The 22,470-nt window shown below is 35.8% G+C and overlaps 1 protein-coding gene across 2 annotated transcripts in view; it reads right to left on the reverse strand.

Annotated features, from left to right (window-relative positions):
- Positions 1–22,470, reverse strand: part of LOC113522317 (protein slit) — a 164,062-nt gene that overhangs the window by 140,679 nt on the left and 913 nt on the right. The gene's annotated exons all lie outside the window — the stretch shown is intronic.

The raw sequence follows: 22,470 nt of genomic DNA on the forward strand, positions 1-22,470 counted from the left end.
CTCTGTTGACGAATTTTTCAAGAAAGAATAGATAAATATCTAATATAGTTGTCGATGCATAAATTAAATTAATCAGTTCCTATCAAAATGTGACATTTGCATGCTATTCTGTAATGGCTAAATAGGCACGAGACATTATGTAATGTAAGACCACCGATACCTACCCTATTTAAAGCAAATAATTTTTTTATTATTATTATTTTTATTTTAAATTTACGATATCTCGGCTTAAAACCGGTTTTACAGGTGTACACGGGCCTAAGCCAAGTGCATAACTGTGTGCTATGTTTTTTGTATAAATGTAATTTGTCTGGTAATCTGTTTGTAATATTATGTTAACCTGTAGATGTACCAGGAGCGTCTAGTCCAATTTGCAGAAACTTCCTGACAATTCGGCATGTATCGTTTCGGTATTACATCTATCGTGGACAGTACTATTGGAACTATTGTTATTATTGTTCGTCGCGTCCGTCCGTCCCGGCTTCGCACGGGTGGACATTTTTACAACATTTTAAAAAGTGGTTATTGTGACATAACGATAATAGTTGGATATATAGTACTGCGGAGTTTTTTGTAGTTATTGATGTTTTCTTCAATATTGTAGAACATACTTTTGTTCTATCACCGATAGTTTCCGCAGCGCACGCGACCAAAGATATTTTATAGCATTTTTTTACACCTTGAGTTACGTTACTGAAGTTTTAGTGAGGATCCCTAATCTTTTCTAACAATAAATATAGCCTATGTTACTCAGGGTGAATGTAGCTTTCTAATGGTGAAAGAATTTTTGAAATCGGCAAAGTAGTTTTTGAGTTTTGAGTATATTTTTGTGTATATTTTTATACATATACACAAATTTTTTTTTCTCTTTTTAATATTGGTGTAGATAATCCTTAATATGTACAACAAGTTAACGTAAAGAACCATAAAGAACGACCGTCACGTGGTACACCCAAAATACCATGTTTTAAATACCGTAATGTGATATATTCGTCGCGTCCCCTCCCTACTCATTAGGGCGTCATTAGCGCTCACGTTTCCCGCGTTTTAAAAACCGCTCGACGAGTGAAATATGTTTACTTTTTCACAACAAAACTTGAATACCACTAAAATATATGTATTGTATTATGCCAGTGACATTTTAACTGCTATTTACAAGTGATCAGAGTCGATTTTTGCATGTCAAATATGGAATGATCGTGTCAAAGATTGATTTATTTGTGGTAACAATTGTTCTGGTAATTAGCGCTGCAGGAAGTGTTTACATGAAAAAGACGGCTCGGTGAATCGGATATTTATTTATTTATTTAACAGTCATTTAAAAGACAAACAGTTGAGTTTCTTGCGGGCTCTTCTCAACAGATAACGACCTTCCGAACCCGGCAGTAGATTAGAAAAAATATAAGACGATTTAAAAGCGCTTGTAAATAAGTCTATTTGAAATAAAGATTATTTGTAATTGAATATACACAGGAAAACCAGGGCTGCACTAGTATACAATTACAAACTAAGCTGCAAGAACTTTCTTTTTCATTTTTTTTTTTATACAACTCAGAATGGCAAACAAGCTGACGGCCCACCTGATGGAAAGTGGTAACCGTCGCCTATAGACATGAGCAGTACCATGGACATAACAGAATATACTGTTTCGCCCATGATACCACCCATGCGTTGTCATTCCTGAGGACTCGGGTGTTATTCCTCTGTACCCTGTAAATTCATACCATTTCAAAATGTATTTTACATTAGATAGATAGATAGATAATTTATTTGCATTACTTACAGCACACAAATACTAATACAAACATACACAGTAAAAGAGATAAAAGAAAAAAGAAAGAAAAATATATAAAACACATTTCCCTTCCTTCATGCGTGTGCCATAGTAACACAAAATGGTCACAACTCAGTTTATTGCTTTGCCCTTAAAAGAGCAAAACGCTGATATTCTGTTATGGCCAATGATGTCAAGAGGCAACAAACAAACATACTTACATTTATAATATTAGTAAGTATAAAATCTGTGGGGCCCAGACGAGCGCACGCGCAGCATTTTATTACAGTCGACGATATGAAGCCATAAACAAAACTGATGCGCGCGCGCACACAAGATTGTTAACCATTTTTTGCGTTTTTTTTTGCGTGTTTTTTTTTTATTGGTGAAATAAATCAAGGTGATATAATTCATATTCAAAATTAAAGGAAAAATGGTTAAAAAAATAAATTTGACAGCTATGTTTTTTTTTTCTGCAATGGACATTAAAAATGTATCCAGACACGATCAACTTAAAGTGAACTTGTTCTTTTATATAATTTTTGGGCATTCAATGTTATGATGGAAATTTCTAACATTATGCAAAGGTTTTTGTTTTTTTTTTTTTTATAGGTGATAATGAAATAGTAACTCCACACGCGCTATCGGTATACACCGGCGGGCACCAGTGACAGATGATAGGTGAGGATGAAACAGATCAGTTAGCCCATCGTGACGAATTCAACGAGAATTGTTCACGATGGTTTCCAGGGGGAACCACGCGGAGGTTGACCTGATAGGGCATATTGCTAGCAATGGGGCTGTCAAACTCCATTGCTAACAATCCCTTCCCCCTGCAAAGAAGGGTTAAGGTGAGGTAACTGCACGTTTTTATTTATATATAGTAGAATGTCGATTATCCGAAACAAATAAAACCAGAGATAATCCGTATAACCGAAAATCCGGATAATCGATTCGAATGTCAAATCAAACAATAATATTTTTTTTTTTTATTATGTGAAGGGATTTAGAAATGTCATTTAAACAATACGATATAAAAAAAAATTACATACATACATAATATGAATGTAATTTAAAAATTTTCTTTAGCAATAATTAGTTATTTATATTTGATGTAATGAATTTTCAAATAATAAATAGAATAAAGGTAGAAAGACGATGACCCATACCCTACAGCCTAAATGGTCGCGTACAGCGCGGTTTCAGAGATGTTTCCTCCCACGAACACTCGGGTTATGGAATGAGCTCCCTGCCGAGGTTTTCCCAAGGGACTACAGCATGGGGCTCTTCAAATTGGGGTAAAAAGGTTTCTTAAGGGTCGGCAACGCGCGCGTAATACCTCTGGTATTGCAGGCGTTCATAGGCTACGGTAACCACTTACCATCAGGTGGGCCGTTTGCTACACATACATACAAAAGTACATTAGCGTCATTATCGGTAGGCGCATAGTGTGTGCGCGCGCGCATCGTTTTACCAGTTCCACTTTACTGTGCCCAGACGCAGTGATATGAAGCTATAAACAAAATGCTGTGCGCACGCGCACTCACGACCGTTAAGCGGCTGTGCTATTTATATATATATATATATATATATATATATATATATATATATATATATATATATATATATATATATATATATATAGTAAAATATATATTATATTTATTTATTTACACATACACTGAAATTTACACAACTTTTCACTTCAATAATATCAGATACACTTTCTTTTTAAGAAAAAAAAAATATATAAATTATTCATGTTACATCATATGACAAGAAAAATAGATTATAATAACATGATTATTTTATTTTAAAATTAAAATAAAATTGTGTTTGCATGGCTGTGTTTCGGTTTGAAGGGTGGGATATGGCGTGAATTTACTGGGTACAGAGGAATAACACCTGAGTCCTCAGGAAAGGCAACGCATGGGGGGTATCATGGGCGAAACAGTATACTCTGTTATGTCCACGGTACTGCCCATGTCTATAGGCGACAGTTACCAGTTCCCATCATGTGGGCCGTCAGCTTGTTTGCCATTCTAAGTTGTATAAAATATATATATAGTTTCGCTAATAAGCAAAATATTTGTCTTCAAATACTTTTTTTTTACTTTTTTTTATACCACAAACATGTCAAAATTGGCAACCGCAGTTAGGCTTTGGAGATGTTTTAAGAGGGACGCTGCTGCCATCTCTCGGCCTCCCTTAGTCGTCTCTTACGACACCCACGGGAAAGGAAGGTGGCCCATTCTGTTCCAGGACTGGACCACAAAAGTAGCAAAAAAACATGCTTGGCAGGCGGATTGGCAACCGTTGTTAGACTTTGGTGATATATTAAGAGAGATGTTGACCCTCGACCATTCAGTTCCTTTAGTCGCCTGTTACGACACCCACCGGAAAGGAAGGGGTGGTCCATTCTATGCTGGGACCACACGAAATTATTACCTATTAAAAGAAATAAAATAAACACTTCCCCTTAAAAAAGACATGTTTGTCCATATTCGCCCACGCATCTCTTTAACGTTGTTCACGCTTTGTCTCTACATAATACAAGCATCGTATGCCAGTCAACTAGTTATCAACTTTTAGTGCGCAGTTAAGTAAAATTTTATGTCTCTCTTTCGTTTGAACCGACTTTAAAAAAGGAGATTTCGCTTTAGTTTTTAAATCGAAATAACCGGTTTTGCCACTATTGAATAATACATAATCATATATTATATCCGTGTGGTCCCGGCATAGAATGGACCACCCCTTCCTTTCCCGTAGGTGTCGTAAGAGGCGACTCATTCATTTTCATTTAAGAGTTTCCTCTTGTCGGTGCAACTAATTCATGCATCTTCCCAGGCCATATCCTTGAGCTCCCTATACGACATGACACCTAGTATTTCCTTTATCTGTCCCATGTAGTTAATCCTCGGTCTTCCTCTTCCTCTTTTGCCCTCTATCTTTCCTTCTACTATGCTCTTAAAAAAATCGTCATGTCGTATAAGGTGGCCCAGCATTTTGCCTCTTCTATTCTTTATTATTTTAATCAATGTTCTCTTCTCGTTTACTTTTTTGAGGTGGAGGCGACTAAGGGATTCCAATGATCTAGGGATGTGCAGTTTCATTTCTTTTAAGACATCACCAAAGTCTGCCTTCGGTTGTCAACCTGCCCGCCAAGCGTGGCAACTACAAATAAAACCTTCCTTATGGGGAAGCCTATGTCCAGCAGTGGACAGTTAACGGCTGAAATAAAAAATAGACATCAACATCATCAGTTAGCCCGACCTCCACGTGGTTCTCCCTGGAAACCATCGTGGTCAATTCTAGTTGAATTCGTCACGATGGGCTAACTGTCCTGCTTTCATCCTCACCAGGATAACTGGTGCCCCGCCGGTGTATACCGTTAGCGCAGACATGGTTACCATGCCGTTATCACCCATTAAAAAATTAAAAAACCTACCTCTAGTATTACCTAGCAAAAAAAAAAATATCCATCCAAAAGTTGGCTGCAAGAGATCGCTCTCAGCGACAAGGTCGCCCATTGTTGTCTCACTGCGATCATTTCTTGTAATTGTTTGTATCTATAATAAGTTTACTATTGTAATCTTATGGAGGAAACAATAGAGAGTATCTATCTATCTGTCTATATTTTCATTGATTAATCACAATAAATATAATTGAAAAAAAAAAAAATAAAAAAAATCTATAAAATGGCTAATATAAATGTGCTTAACGGCCTGAACGGTCTGAAATAAAGGAATAAAATTTATAAATATAATAAATAATAAAAGGAAATAAAAATATTCATTTTTTCATGCAACTTAGAATCTATCTATCTATCTACTCGCCAGTTAGTTGAAACATCACTTTATACAAATACATAATGAGTCCAAACACCAAACAAGATACGCTAATTTCATTAACAAATAAATGATAACCACGCTTGAGAACCGACGTTAGTCGATTTTCTCACCTCCGGTAAGCATAACACACTCGACTGCAGACTTCCAATATGCATATACGTGTAAACCGGTCGCCATTCCAGTTTCCTAATAATGTAATTACTTATAAACCATTTTGTATTATAGATAGACAGATAGATAGATACTCTCTATTGTTTCCTCCATAAGATTACAATAGTAAACTTATTATAGATACAAACAATTACAAAAAATGATCACAGTGAGACAACAATGGGCGACCTTATCGCTAAGAGCGATCTCTTTAGACAACCTTTGGATGGAGAGGACTATACCATTAAGGTGTTAAACATGTATACAGCCCGTCTGATAGTAAACGGTCACTGTAGCCTATGGACGCCTGCAACACTGGGCGTGTCACGTGCGCGTTGACGACCCTGAAGATACCTTAATATAGCCTTTTTTTAAGCCCATACTGTAGTCTGTAGGGAAAACACAAGTCCACAGCTTGAGCTTTTTGAGAGAAAATTTCTCTGAAACCTAACTAACTCTCCCTCTGGTGCTAAATATAGTGCATATTTAGCACCAGAGGGAGACTTTGTATAAAAGTCGATTGCTTGGACACCTCTGTCCCATTCGTGTTTCTACCGTGAAGCAGTTGTGTTTGCGTGGCTGTGTTTCGATTTGAAGGGTGGGATATGACAGTGAATTTACAGGGTACAGAGGAATAACACCTGAGTCCTCAGGAATGGCAACGCATGGGGGTATCATGGGCGAAACAGTATACTCTGTTATGTCCACGGTACTACTCATGTCTATAGGTAACGGTTACCACTTTCCATCCGGTGGGCCGCAAGCTTGTTTGTCATTTTAAGTTGCATAACAAAAACATTAATGATAGTACCTAGAAATATTTCCATTAAATTATATATATATATATATATATATATATATATATATATATATATATATATATATATATATATATATATATATATATATATATATATATATATATATATATATATATATATATATATATATATATATATATATATATATATATACATATATATATATATATATATATATATATAACCACAGCCACAGTAAAAGCTCAGTTTGGTTTTGGACTTATTAATTACTCTGTACTTTCATATCGATCCCTAAAAAATCAAACGGAAAGTAATCAAGCGGTCACCATATTGATTTATTGACAGGGAAGGCGACATACTAATATTTGCTCGAGTGATGGGACATGTGTCGATAAATACAGATATCGATGTTTTTGAAATACAATCGAACTGGGAAAGTGGCAACACTTTAAGCGACTACAAACGCAGATTTTCGATTCGTCCAATTTTGTATGCAACGCTGTGGTACATTGTTAATTTTGAACCGATTTATATATGTTTACAATTCATACTTATTTTAATTATGCGTTCTAAATTCAAAATATTTTTAATGTATTTTTTTAATACATGAAAATAAAATGGTAACCCCATCTGCGCTGTTGGTATACGCTGTGGAAACATAAGAAAGGAATGACAGTATATCAAATAATTCAATTATGAAGAATTCATGAGGAATAATTAAAGATTGTGAAAAAAAAACGACTTCAATTGTGACAAAACAAGTTATTTCTTTTACAACACAGGGGACAAACAAGCATGCGGCTCACCTGATGGTAAGTGACTACCGCCGCCCATGATCACCCGCAACACCAGCGGCATTGCAGGTGTGCTGCCGGCCTTTTAAAAAGGAATATGCTCTTTTCTTGTAGGTTATGTTGTCGTATCGGTTCGGAATTACTGCTGCTGGGAGTTGATTTCAAAGAGTAGTTGTGCGTGGAAGAAATTACCTTGAAAAACGCAAGGTGGAAGACCGCCATGATCCAGATGGTTGGGTTTGGTCTAAAAATTAAACTACTGAACCGATTTTGATAAAATTTCTATAGAATCAATCATTATTATTATACTACTAGCTGACTCCGTAAACGTTGTTTTACCACTTATTGCGAAATATAAAAATTACGATTAAAATACAGGGGTTAATCGTAAAACGATGAAAATTTAAAGTTGTATGTATTTTTCAATGCTAAATCATATTCAAATAAAAATAAAAAATTTTGTCAAAAAAAAAAAAATTTATGGGTGGGTCACCCTTATTAGTGATGTGTATAAAAAATTGATGTTGGCCGATTCTCAGACCTACCGAATATGCACACAAAATTTTATGAAAATCGGTAAAGCCGTTTCGGAGGAGTTTAGTAACAAACACCGTGACACGAGAATTTTATATATAAGATTGTTACTTCGAGTATTGGTCGTGTGATTCCGGCATAGAATAGGCCACCCCTTCTTTCCCGTGGCTGTCGTAAAAGACGACTAAATGACGGCGAGGGATGGGTAGAGCGTCCCTCTTAAAATATCTCTAAAGCCTGACTGCGGTTGCCAATCCACCTGCCAAGCGTGGCAACTACTGGTAACACCTCCCAAGGGGGAGGCTTATGTCCAGCAGTGGACAGTTAAAGGCTGATATGATGATGAAGATGATGGCTACGAGTCAGATAATTATCAATATTATTTACTGTACTTATTATTTTTTATAAACAGTGCAAAAAAGTGGAAATAAATATGTTATGAAATATCACATAAACAGAGCAGTGTGAAATCGTTAGTTTATAGTTTTTGATTAGTCTATTTGTATAAACACGTTTACACACGGACGTACTGATAATATTTACATATATATGTATATGACTTGAACTGATAAAGTCATCGATTGGACATTTTAAAACTATCTAAATACCGGCCACTTGTGTTCATATTAGTCTTCCTGTTTAACTATAGAAGTGTAGATAAGTTTTGTCTGTTTGTATATAGACAGGGCACATGTAGCGGGAACTACTGGACAGATTTTGAGCAAACTTAGTACATTTTAGTTATAAAAGAGAAAGTTTAGGACAATAGGTAATATGCACATATTACTGCCGTGAAGCGGTTGTTTGCATGGCTGTGTTTCGGTTTGAAGGGTGGGATATGGCGTGAATTTACAGGGTACAGAGGAATAACACCTGAGTCCTCAGGAATGGCAACGCATGGGGGTTATCATGGGCGAAACAGTATACTCTATTATGTCCATGGTACTGCTCATGTCTACAGGCGACGGTTACTACTTTCCATCAGGTGGGCCGTCAGCTTGTTTCCCATTCTGAGTTGCATAAAGAATATATATATATGTTTTTATTCTTATGGTTGTAACCTATGTAACAAACAAACAAACAAATTTGCAAACTTTAAAATAAAAACTATCGATATTTATTATCAGGAAAGACCTAGGTTACTTTGTAGTGTAAAATTTTTAAATTCAATGACATGGTTACATAGATTTTATGCAAACTTTTTTGTTCTAAGTGACCCGGTTATTAATGTTACTAAAATACCATTGACAATTACATATTTTTTTTAATAAAAGCACAATTACAAAGGAGCAAACTCATCTAAATATAAATACCGGATGTGCGAAATTGTATGCTATGTTTAATTTGTACACATTTATGTTATTAAATCAACGGCCTTGTGTTTAATGTTCCAGTTTGTGAATCGATTCACTTCATGTTTGTTTTTAACACTGATGCGACGGATTTATGTAAATGCCGTTACTAAAGTTTTTATGCAACAGAATGGTAAACAAGCTAACGGCTCACCTGATTGAAAGTGGTAACCGTCGCCTATAGATATGAACAGCATCGTGGATATAAGACACACAGATCATTTTAGTTACTTATACATCACATGTCAATTTTTAGGCTTAAATTAAATTCCATAGAGCCTATGGTTGAAATTCGATTTGCATTCTTTCTCTCTCTCATATTTTTTACATGAAATTTATTTATTTATTTATACCTATGTTACATACATACCTGTGCACATATTACAATATGTCTACAGGGCAACCTTAACGCCTGATGGGATTCTTTTTCAGTCAATTATTACGTTAAACAGAGACAGTAAATGGCGGTGCATTGATCTAACAAAAACAATGTCTAAATGAAATAAATATTGTAGTTCCTACATAAAAAGTTACGACAGCAAATAGATTTTGCTCCACAAAAAAGTTACTTCAAACGTCACAAACGTTCCGATTAAGAAAAAGTTAATTAAATTTGAGAGTATTTAAATTTGAAAACGGCAAGATTTTCTATGCATTATGCCGTTCTTTTGCTTCGCAAAAAAAATGTCAGCTTAAATCCAATTTAATTAGGAAATAAAACCAATATACAAGTAAATAAATTATATTTAAACTAGGAGAATTGAAAAGCTAAAAAATATAATAAACGCATAAGGTGGCTACAAAAAAAAAAAAAAAAAAAAATACAGGTGTATCTAGAAACTGCTGCTTTGGGAAACCACTTAAAAATTGGATTCCCGCCAAAAAGTAAACGGACATCAAGATAACAGCTAGTCACTTGTCAAAGTCAACTGTAATATTTTTCAATCCTTACGAATATTATAAATGTGAAGTAACTTTGTTTCTTACATTTTGACGCCTGAACAACTCAACGAATCGTCAAAAAATTGTGTATTTTATTTGGAGAAGGCCATAGGCCATATTTTATCCTAGTCAATCAATCAAAACATCTTTATTTACATACATTTGTTACAGATTTTTATGATATGTCGTTTTATAATTATTATAATTTACTATATATAATAATATTGATTTAAATTAATTAATAGTCATTAAAAAAACCAAAGGGACACTTTGTATAAAAGTCGATTGCTTGGGTACCTCTGTCCCATTCGAGTTTCTATCGTGAAGCAGTTGTGTTTGCATGGCTGTGTTTCGGTTTGAAGAGTGGGATATGGCGTGAATTTACTGGGTACAAAGGAATAACACTTGAGTTCTCAGGTATGGCATGGTAACGCATGGGGGTATCATGGGCGAAACAGTATACTCTGTTATGTCCACGGTACTGCTCATGTCTATAGGCGACAGTTACCACTGTCCATCAGGTGGGCCGTCAGCTTGTTTGCCATTCTAAGTTGTATAAAAAAAAATAGAATAACAAGAGAAAATATATACAATAATATTACACTTCACAAGTCCATGGATTTTTGTCTTGTAAATAATAATTTATTTTATAATATGCTTTAATACAGAGAGTCAGTAAACATATTCCGATTACACGAAGTCGCAGGATAAAGGTTAATTTTAAATAATTTCAAAGCGAAAACAGCATAGATCTTACATTCTCTGTCTATGAGTCACGGAAATGTAATATCGCAGGCATAGACAATATAATACTTGGTAGGTATTGGATACATAGATACGAATACAATAATATCGAGTACGGATTGTGATTGGGACGCGGGAGTGTGGATCAAGTGACCTTTGACTCGATTTATATTGGATTCGATACATCGTGACGAGCGGCTATTGTGAGGAATAGTAATGAAATTGGAGGGACGGGGCGGACTGTCCTCGATGCGACGGGGATTGTGAGATGTCTAGGTCGGAAATATTTTTATTTATTTATTTTAATACTTTATTGTACACATTAGTTATAAAAATATGACAGAGGTAAACAAATGTACAAAGGCGAGCTTAACTCTGATAGAGTTCTCCTCCAGCAACACCCAAAGTGGAAAGGAGCATCAATGTCAGCGGATACAGCGGTGTACAATTTTTAAACAGACACAATTAAATTAATTACATTAAATTTTATGGTACAAATACACATATACATATACCTACATCTGTGCATATAAATACACACACATACACACCTACATATATAGATAAATAAATATATGTTCACAGAGATAGAAGATGCTCTTTAAGTCTACTCTTAGAAATGTTTAGGGATTGACTCTCACGGATAGATATGGGAAGAGAATTATACATTGGTTTTCTGATAATACATCTTTGGATACCTTTTTTTATATGTACTATGTCTAGTATGGAACATTTATTGAAAGATTCGAATCAAGATAAAAAATATCAATCAAGGATATAGTTACACATCGTTACCATCGTCTTCATATCAGCTGTTAAATGTTTGTAGTTAAACATAGCTTATGTTTAGCTGCAGACTTCAAGTTTACTTCTCTATTGGGGGTTTTCTTAGTGGAAAACGAAGAACTTTTCATCGTGCCTCCTACCAAATTGTTTATAATTACTCCTCTCTATCCAAAGGTTGCCTGCAAGAGATCGCTCTTAGCGATAAGCTCGCCCGTTGTTTTCTCATTGTGATTATTTCTTGTAATTATTTATATTTATAATAAGTTTACTATTGTAATCTTTTGTAGGAAACAATAAAGAGTATCTATCTATCTATCTTTCGGAGACAACTCTCGAACGCGATCTTCCCACATCTTCTACCCAAAGGTTGTCTGGAAGAGATTGCTTAACAATAAGACCGCCTTTTGTTATACTATACGCATTGAAAATTGTTCAACAAATCCTGTTATGTTGGTGCAATAAAGTGTTAAATAAATAATAAATAAATAAATAAATAAATAAAAGAAAAAAAATATATAAAAAAATCAGTCCCACTAATGATTACACCAATGCCCCGTCTAATAAATAAAGCTAAACACCTCTAACAGTTGAATATTTAACCATTATTAGCCGCACTCGAACCCGGGGCCGGAGTGATGTACTATTGACAGTGCCGAGTGGACTCCAGATCGATACGTCAATATTTACCGTCACTAGTGACGGGCCGCGACTGTCGACATATCGATAAACAATATAATTTTTTATTTCAATATGTTAAGTACCTAATAATTTACTATTGTAATCTTATGAAGGAAACAATAAAGAGTATCTATCTATTATATAAGAATTATAGCTATATTATAACTGTAAGGAGAAAAGATTTGATTGTCTGTTTGTAACGGATAAACTTAAAAACTAATCAACTGATTTTAAAAATTCTTTCACCTATAGAAAGCTACATTATCAGCGAGTAATATAGGCTACATATTATTTTAGAAAATTATATCTACACGCGTGAAACCGGGTCGAATAACTAGTAACTAAATAAAGAGAATAGGTAATATTTTATGTACATATGAGCGCTGGCAAAAAAGTACAGTTTAATTTTTGTGCGCCCCTATGTCAGTAATTTATTGATAACAATGACTTTTTTACAGTAAATTATGTTTTCTCTTTTAATGTAATTAAAAAAAAAAATTATATAATTATAGATAGATAGATAGATAGATAAACACTTAATTTGAGCCATTTATGACACGCGTAAATTAATAAATAAAATTATACAATCTGATTATTTACATTTTTTCAAATATAAAACAACATATAAAACAAAAAATGAATATTGGAGATATGTTTTCACCAAGTGTGTCGCAGTGACCCAAAAAGGCTACAGCTCAGTGATAGTTTTGCTTAAAAGCAAAGCACTGATTTTCAGCTGCAACCTGAAGTAAGGCTACACAATTGTGTAACCTTAATTTTTATTCTACTTTGAGACCACTAGTCTTGTCATATTATCAATTATGTAATTATGTTATCTAATGAACTTAGAATGGCAAATAAGCTGACGGCCCACCTGATGGAAAGTGGTAACCGTCGCCTATAGACATGAGCAGTACCATGGACATAACAGAGTGTACTGTTTCGCCCATGATACCCCCCATTGCGTTTCCATTCCTGAGGACTCAGGTGTTATTCCTCTCATTACTATATCCCACCCTTCAAACCGAAACGCAGCCATGCAAACACAACTGCTTCACGGTAGAAACACGAACGGGACAGAGGTGCTCAAGCAATCGACTTTATATATACTTTATTGCACCAAAACATACAGTAACAACAATAAGTTAATAACAATGTTAGCAAAGGCGAACTTGTCTCTAAAAGAGATCTCTTCCAGTCAACCTAACACACTGGCATAGGAGGTAGTGAGTGGGCAGTGGTAGTGCTAAACAGAAGTTAAATTTAGTGTGTGTGTAAAATAAATAAATACATTTTATCGATACAGCGTTCACACCACTACCTCTAAAGCCAATACTAGCGACGTGACAGCCGCATTATCACCGAACGACATTCTCTCAGACAAATTTTTTGTCACACACTCGTACAAGATTTTGAGTATAAGCTATTTGTATGCCGTCAGTTTGTTTTGTGGCTGTCGAGAAATCGCCTTTGCCTTCTATTTAAATAAAAAAAAACTATCACTCTATGATACGATTACAACTGTAAATCGTCAGGTACTTCCTTCTTCTTCTATCCTCAATCTATTAACATCATCATTTCAGCCATTATTAGGCCACTGCTGGACATAGTCTTCCCCATAGACAGCCATAAGGAACGGTCCTGAGCCACCTGCATCTACCGACTCCCTGCAATGCATTTGAGGTCGTCACTCCATCTAGTGGGGGGTCGTCTTACACTGCGTTTCAACCGAAAAACCTTTTTTCCGATCGGTTGTCAGTTCTTCGAGACTATATGACCAGCCCATTGAAACTTCAGCTTATTTATCCTTCGGACTATATCGGTTACTTTGGTTCTTTTGCGGATATCCTCGTTTCGGATTCTATCAAGTAAAGAGACTCCGAGCATAGCCCTCTCCATAGCCCGCTGACTAACTTGAAGTTTTTGCATGCTGCATGCCTTAATCTATGGTTTGGATTATTTAAATAATGTAGTGCCTACATAGATCGAGTACTAGGCTCGATCTATGTATAACTAACCATTCGCTTTCTATAACTAGGTAGTCTGTAATTCTTGTATATTTTAATTTAATATTACAGTAAAACAGCTCCCAAATTATAGCATAGATTAAAAATTCCCGCGCGTCCACTTTCTACAGATTACCTATTAAACATGATTTTTACACGATTATCTATATGTATGTTGGGAGACTTGACACAAACTTATGAATATTATAATAGAAGGTAAGATAGAAGGAAGGAGGGGGAGAGGGAGACCGAGACATAGTTACATCAGGCAGATCAAGGAAGCAGTTGGTGTCGTGTCGTATCAAGAGGTGAAGAGACTCGCTGACAATCGTAGTGAGTGGCAAGAGCTCCACCGACAAGAGAGCAGCTTTTAAATAGGATAGATAGATAGATATATGTATAGAAGGGAGAGGAATTGTTATTAATGGGGGCGTTCTATTCAATTCCCCCGGGAAACCATCGTGATTAATTCTTATTGAATTCATCACAAATTGCCAACTGGCCTGCTTTCATCCTCACCTATCATCACTCACTGGTGCCCCGCCAACGTATACCGATAGCGCAGGCGGGGTTACCATTCCATTATCATCCATTATACATGAATCCTGAAAACATAATTTTTTTTACCAGTTCTGTGAAGAAGCTTTCATCATCATCATCATCAACTGAATATAAACCTCCCCTTGGGGGTTTACCAGCTATTGCCACGCCTGGCAGGCGGGTTTACAACCGCAGTGAGGCTTTAGAAATGTTTTAAGATGGACGCTGCTATCCGTCCCACGTTCAAGAAATTTCCTCGCAAAAGAAACTGTATTTGTTATTCACAATACAAAACGGAATCTTGGTCGCCAATCGTACGCCCATATTTACATATCAAGTTATTTATGTTATTACATTATACCATAGACATCAATTTGTTGTAATTCGCGCGCACCATAAGCAATCTGACGAGATTTTTTTTATTGCTTAGATTTCTCGATACAGTCGGGGCGCCACTAAAGCTATAAATGACATTCTATGATAATTGCTTACCCCCCTGTGGAGTTTACATTAATGAAGCCTAGTTTATTATATACTGCGCTCTTTTAGGGTTCTGTAATGAGACATCTTCGCGCGGGTAAATGAAAGTTATTTGTTTGGGCACCTCTGTCCCATTCGTGTTTCTACCGTAAAGCGGTTGTGTTTGCATGGCTGTGTTACGGGTTTGAAGGGTGGGATATGGCAGTGAATTTAGAGGGTACAGAGACATAACACCTGAGTCTTAAGGAATGGTAACGCATGACCCCTCATGGGCGAAACAGTATACTCTGTTATGTCCATGGTACTGCTCACGTCTATAAGTGACGGTTACTACATTCCATTGGGTGGGCCGTCAGCTCGTTTGCCATTCTAAGTTGCATAAAAAAAATTTGGTAACCATAAAGTATAAAATTTACGTATTACAATAAATTGACTTTATTAGACTTTAAACAAAGGAACGAAAAAGTTTACGAAAATTACAGTAATATTTCCCGCCAAAATATAACAGAGGCAAGGACATCCGACTTGTAGAGCCATTTATTTTTTCCCCAATCTAGAGCATATAGAAGTAATACCTAACAATATTACACGGTCCTGATGCCGCCAACCGCGTTGATTATCAAGAAATATTACTTTTATTACTTAATCTGTGCCGGGGACCGCGCCCACGCCATCTTTGATTCCGCCATATTTTGTGATAAACGTCAAATGAACGACTTTAGGGTACTGTGTGATTGGATTAAAACCTACATTCAATTACGTTGTCATATTATTTGAAGCGCTTGTGCCCACCAAAGCGTTTTTTTTTTATATATATAAATATTTTTATTATTAAATATAATTGAGGTATTTTTATTGGAGATCATCATAATAAAATGTAATGATAATTTGAGCTTTAAAGATTGGGCAAGTGTGAGTTATGTATAGCTGTTTGGGTTCAGTACACGTTATTTCAAATCTTTTATAATATAAAAAAAGAAACCGCTGAATTAAATTTAATGAAATTTTGTAAATGCGTATTGTTTTCTGCAATTTGAGAGATAGGATAGTTTTTATTTCGATAAGAAGTTAACCCGGTAGATGGTGGTAAAAGGCAAATGAATCCCGTATGCAAAAGCTCCAAATTATTCAGCTGTCTATGGAGAGGGCTTTTTTTTAATGGGTGAAAATGGTATGGTAACCCCGCCTGCGCTAACGGGATACGCTGTCGGAGCACCAGTGAAGGGTGATAGATGAGAATGAAAACAGGCCAGTTAGCCCATCATGATGAATTCATCAGGAATTAACCATGATACTTTCCAGAGGGCACCCCGAGGAGGTCGACCTGGTTGGGTATTATGCTAGCAATGGGATTCTCAGTCTCCATTACTAACAATCCCTTTCCCCCCTATGGAGAGGACTGTCCTCGGAGTCTCATTGCGTGACAGAATCCGAAACGAGGATATCTGCAAAAGAACCAAAGTAACCGACATAGCACGAAGGATAAGCAAGCTGAAGTGGCAATGGACTGGTCACATAGTTCGAAGAACCGACAACCGATGGAGAAGAAAAGTTCTTTAGTGGCACTTCGTACAAGGTAACTCAGTTTGCGACGATCCCTCATTAGATAGTGACGATCTCAAATGCATTGCAGGCAGTCAGTGGATGCAGGTGGCTCAGGACCGTTCTTTATGGCGGTCTATGGGGGAGGCTTATGTCCAGCAGTGGACGGATAATGGCTGGAATGATGACGATGATATGAATGCCACACTAACCTCTAAGAAATACTCCATCTAGACCGGTGTTTCCCAACGCGGGGCCCACGCCCAACAAGGGGGCAATTTGATAGTTAAGTGGGAGGGGGCGACAATTAAAAAATGGACTTGAATGAATGGAAGAAAAAGGAATGAAGCGATTGTAACCCTCTTCCTCCGGGCCATGCAATGCTACGAGTAGATATCGGTGCCAAATTTAACAAAAAATAAGTAAATAAAAAAAAATCTGTAAATATTTATTACGTATAATTTCGTTTGACGTTACCAAAATATCAACTGGGCGATTAGAGTCGTCAAGTAAACTTTATCGGGAAAAATTATGTATGGGGGCGTAAAAATTTTAGAAATGTTCAAGTGGGGCGTGGCACGGAAAAGGTTAGCAAACACTGCTCTAGACGTTTATGATCTAACACGACGTGACATTATCAAATGTCATCAAACCATAGATAAAACAATACTTTTAATTCGAAAAGATTCAAAAGTTTCAATGGATATCCCTAATCTTAACACCAACTGTACTAAACTTAGGTAATTCCAATTATCGTTGCAAATAGAAATTTATTCACAAGGAGTTATGACTTAAAACACAGTGACAGTTTAATTATCTTTGCACGAGCAACTAGACTGCTTAACAAAGACTTTACCGCTTAAGATATTAGTATCAAAGTCGAATGGCACTTGTGAACAAACAAGCAAATTAGGGTGCACTCATCACTGTTTCGCAAACAAAGGCTGCACATAGATAGCGGCTAATTGTACAGAGATAGTGCGGGGGTATAGTCGATAGAAATTGTCGATAGTTTTATTACAAAAAATTAAATAAAAAAATGAACAAGACTATTCGTGTAAAAATTCAATTTTTTATGCAACTTAGAATGGCAAACAAGCTGACGGCCCACCTGATGGAAAGTGGTAACCGTCGCCTATAGACATGAGCAGTACCATGGACATAACAGAGTATACTGTTTCGCCCATGATAACCCCCCCCCCCCCATGCGTTGCCATTCCTGAGGACTCGGGTGTTACTCCTCTGTACCCAGTAAATTCACGCCATATCCCACCCTTCAAACCGAAACACAGCCATGCAAACACAACTGCTTCACGGTTGAAACACGAATGGGACAGAGGTACCCAAGCAATCGACTCTTGTACAAAGTCTCCCTCTGGTAGATAAAGTAACAGTCCAACATTCAGCTAATATTAAACATATCAGCTTTTAACTGTCCACTGCTGAACATAAGCCTCCCCTTGGGGGGTTTAGCCAGTAGTTGCCATCCTTGGCAGGCAGATTCGCAACCGCAGTTAGGCTTTAGAGATGTTTTAAGAGAGACGCTGCTGTTCATCCGTCGCCGCCCCTCAGTCGCTTGTTACAACACCCACGGGAAAGGTAGGGGTGGCCTATTCTATGCCGGGACCACACGGTAACACTTTTACTAGTATCGACATTTTAAATTATATTTTATATGCTTAATATTTCATCCTTATATGTATAACACTTTCAGACCCAAGACTTTTTTTCTTTCAGATTAAATATATTTTCGTGTTTTGGAGCCAAGCCATGTTGCCGGCACGCACGAGACTACTGCACCACCTAACCGCTAAAATGATTTCTTATTGGCTGGTTTAGAATCTCACTGTCATGTTATATCAGCTTCGCGCGTCAAAATGAATTGCGCGCGGTTTTAGAATTTTTTAAAGTTACAACTCACGCCCGTATCGTTCAAGTCTGATATATATATATATATATATATATATATATATATATATATATATATATATATATATATTTGGCCGTTTGGTCCCGGCGTAGAACCGCTTCCTTTCCCGTGGCTGTCGTAAGAGACGACTGAGGGAGACCGAGGGATGGGCAGCAGCGTCCGTCTTAAAACATCACAAAAACCTAATTGCAGTGGCCAACCCGCCTGCCAAGCGTGGCAACTACTGGCAAAACTCCCCTTATGGGAAAGGCTTATGTTCAACACCGAACAGTGAGAGTAAGCCCTGCTTGTCCCACCACTACCCTGCACATTACAGTATCGAGATGTATTTTCCCTGCGCGACAGAGATAACCCGTTCAAATAGTGATGCGCCCATGCAATCACCATAAATTATCGATGTCATACATTATATGCAGGCGAGTGGGGGAGACAGTAATGTAATTAACAAGTGGCTTAAATTAAAAACATATAGATATGTAATGTAATCAATATATATATAATAAAGTCGTAACCGGTCGCTGTCTGTACATGGAAGGTATGTAAGAAAAACTATTATAAAGGGGGCTTTATAAACGCAAAAGAACACGAAAAACAATGATTTTTAGAATTTTTGTCTATTTATAATCTCAGAAATGGCTTAACCGATTTGAATGCGGCTTTTACTGTTGCATTGAGTTTCACTCCACTTAATATTTAGTGTTTATTTCAATCGGTAACTGGTTTCGCAGCATCCTATTGCTAGCAATATACCCAACCAGGTCGACCTCCTCGCCGTTCTCCCTGGAAACTATCATGGTTAATTCCTGATGAATTCATCATGATGGGCTAACTGGCCTGTTTTCATTCTCATCTATCACCCTTCACTGGTGCTCCGCCAGCGTATTCCGTTAGCGCAGGCGAGGTTACCATACCATTTTCACCCAAAAAAAAAAACTAGTTTCGCAACGGTTTCGATGTAGTTTTTTTCGTAGATCACAATTTAATTTAAATAATTGTCTAGAAAGAAAAAAATACAAAGTATTTAAAAAAAAAAAAAACTTTCACAATAACCGTTTAGAGTGGTCTGTAATCGAATTCAAAATCATCTTTATTAAAATAGATTCGTTTACAAGCTCTTTTAAATCGCTATCTTTTAAACTGTTTTCCATTAGGTTATCAATTGGTTTTCTCTACAGGCCTCTAAGGACTCGTCATTCTTTAGTACCCTTGATATTTATTTATTTATTTAACACTTTATTACACCAAGTAAAAAAAAAATTACAGTAAATATTAATGAGAAATGATACAAAAGGCGGTTTTGTCGCTAAGCAATCTCTTCCAGATATCACAGTATATAAGAGACCATTCCTCAGTTTGGTACCCGCCATCTTCAGAACAAGTTATTTTTTTTAATACTTTCGTTCCCCAAAAGAACAGGCTAAAGTCATGGATCATACTGCCAAACAATTTGTTCTTTGTCTCTGCCATTTTATTTTTTAATTAATTTTCTAACTTTTTTTTAAGAACTTACACCGTGCTCGTTTAAAACGGTTTGTAATATATTGTTTTTTTTTTAAACCACTACGAACACTTCGCAGACGAGAGAAATACGCTCGTTCCGAAGCACCTGCCGCGTCTAGACAGGGAAACAAGTTGAACCGAGTTTAATTACAATAGTTTTGTTACAATAATGGAGTTGATTTAACTCATAATTTAAATAACTTTTATGCTGTTTCGATAGTTTGCACTGATACAAAATTATAATTGTAAAACCAACTGTGGACTAGAACACTTGAACTCTTGACTCGGTTCAAAAACGGGCTATGAGAATAGTCGACAATTCCGAGCTCACAGGCGGTATCGGGTTCAAAGAGGGTATATTAAGGTTCCTTCAGGGTCTGCAATGCGCACGTGACACCCCTAGTGTTGCAGGCGTCCATAGGCTACAGTGACCGTTTACCAGCAGACGGGTTGTATGCTTGTTTGACACCTTCGTGGTATGAAAAAACCTTTGAAAAAGCAACAACTGAGTTTCTTGCTCGTTCTTACTAGTAGGAATTGCATTACCAACAGTACGACTGGGCGACAGTTATTAAAAATGACTATTCAAAAACACTTATAATTTTTCATTTTCTTTTTTTTTTTCATAAACAATAATTGTATTGTATATTTATTGTACATAATTCATACTGCATACATTAAAAGATTTAATATACAATAATTTGTATTTGAATGTACAAAATTGGTTAGTAAAAAACAAAATTTATAAGCAATAGATAAATAGATATATAATTTATTTGCATTACTTACAGCACACAAACAACCATAGATATAGAAATATACGCAAAAAAAAAAAACTAAAGGAAAATACATAAAAAAAAGTAACAGTTTTTATATGTAAAAACAATATATGATTTTAAATTCATTTAGAGTCATCTCTTAATAATAATAACATATATGTTTAACGTTAGGACAATTAGAAATCGTCAATAGATTGCGAACATTTTTCTAATAACTAATAATGACTTTAATTTTTTTTTCTTAAACATGTACAAGTCATTAATTTATTTGAATAAAATTATTCTTATTCTTAATTTCGAACATAGATTAAGGATTCGATTGTCATTTTAAATTTTGACACTTATTTTTTTAATTAAAACAATGCGCGCCAATTTTTGGGATTGCAAGTAATTGGATTAAAATTTGCCCAAATCAGATTTTTATTTATAATTTGACTTGCGAACTATTTATATATACATACAGTGTGAAATTGAAATAATGTTTTGAATAAAATTTTCTACCAGCGAAACTACAGTGAATTCATCATTACAGGAAAATGGGTCAAAAATGACAAAAAACGACGATGTGCCAACTGGCCTGCTTTTATTGTCACCTATCATCCCTCACTGGTACTCGCGTATATCGATAGCGCGGGCGGGGTTACCATTCCAATAAAATCCATTCAAAAATATGATGGGGATGAAAATGAGGGTCAAATCAGTTGACACGTCATGACGATTTCACCATAATAATGTCTGAGGAGACTATGTGGAGGTCGGCCTGAGATATTGCTATTATAAGGAGATTAGCATTCCTACCACTAACAATTCCATCCCCTATTCGTCTCATATTAGTAATTAATTGATATTTGTTTTTTTTTTTATTATTATTTAATATCATAAATTAACACTTCACGTTATCGGCTTTCACAGATTTGGTGAAATTGATTATTCTAATGTTATAAATGTGAAAGTGTGTCTGTTACATCTTAGCACCTTAACACAGCTTAACCATTCGTCATAAAATTAAGTACATTAGTACTGTATGATATAGTAAAGGACACAAGGTAGGTTTTTTTTTTTATAATTATAATATATAAAAAAAATCCTATGTCGCAATGTCCGTTCACGCTAATCTCCGAAAACAGCCGATTTTAATTATAAATTTCATTTTATAAATGTGTACTGTTCATTCCAAATTGAGAGATGGGATAATTCTTATTGCGATAAGAAAAAAATGCACCCGGTAGATGGCGGTAAGGGACGCAAACAACGTTCATCGGACCAGTTTGTAATTCAGTATAATTTGTAATTGAATATTAGATAT

This window comes from Galleria mellonella, unplaced genomic scaffold (assembly GCF_026898425.1).
Source record: "Galleria mellonella isolate WM207_F2 unplaced genomic scaffold, CSIRO_AGI_GalMel_v1 utg778, whole genome shotgun sequence".
Lineage (NCBI taxonomy): Eukaryota > Metazoa > Arthropoda > Insecta > Lepidoptera > Pyralidae > Galleria > Galleria mellonella.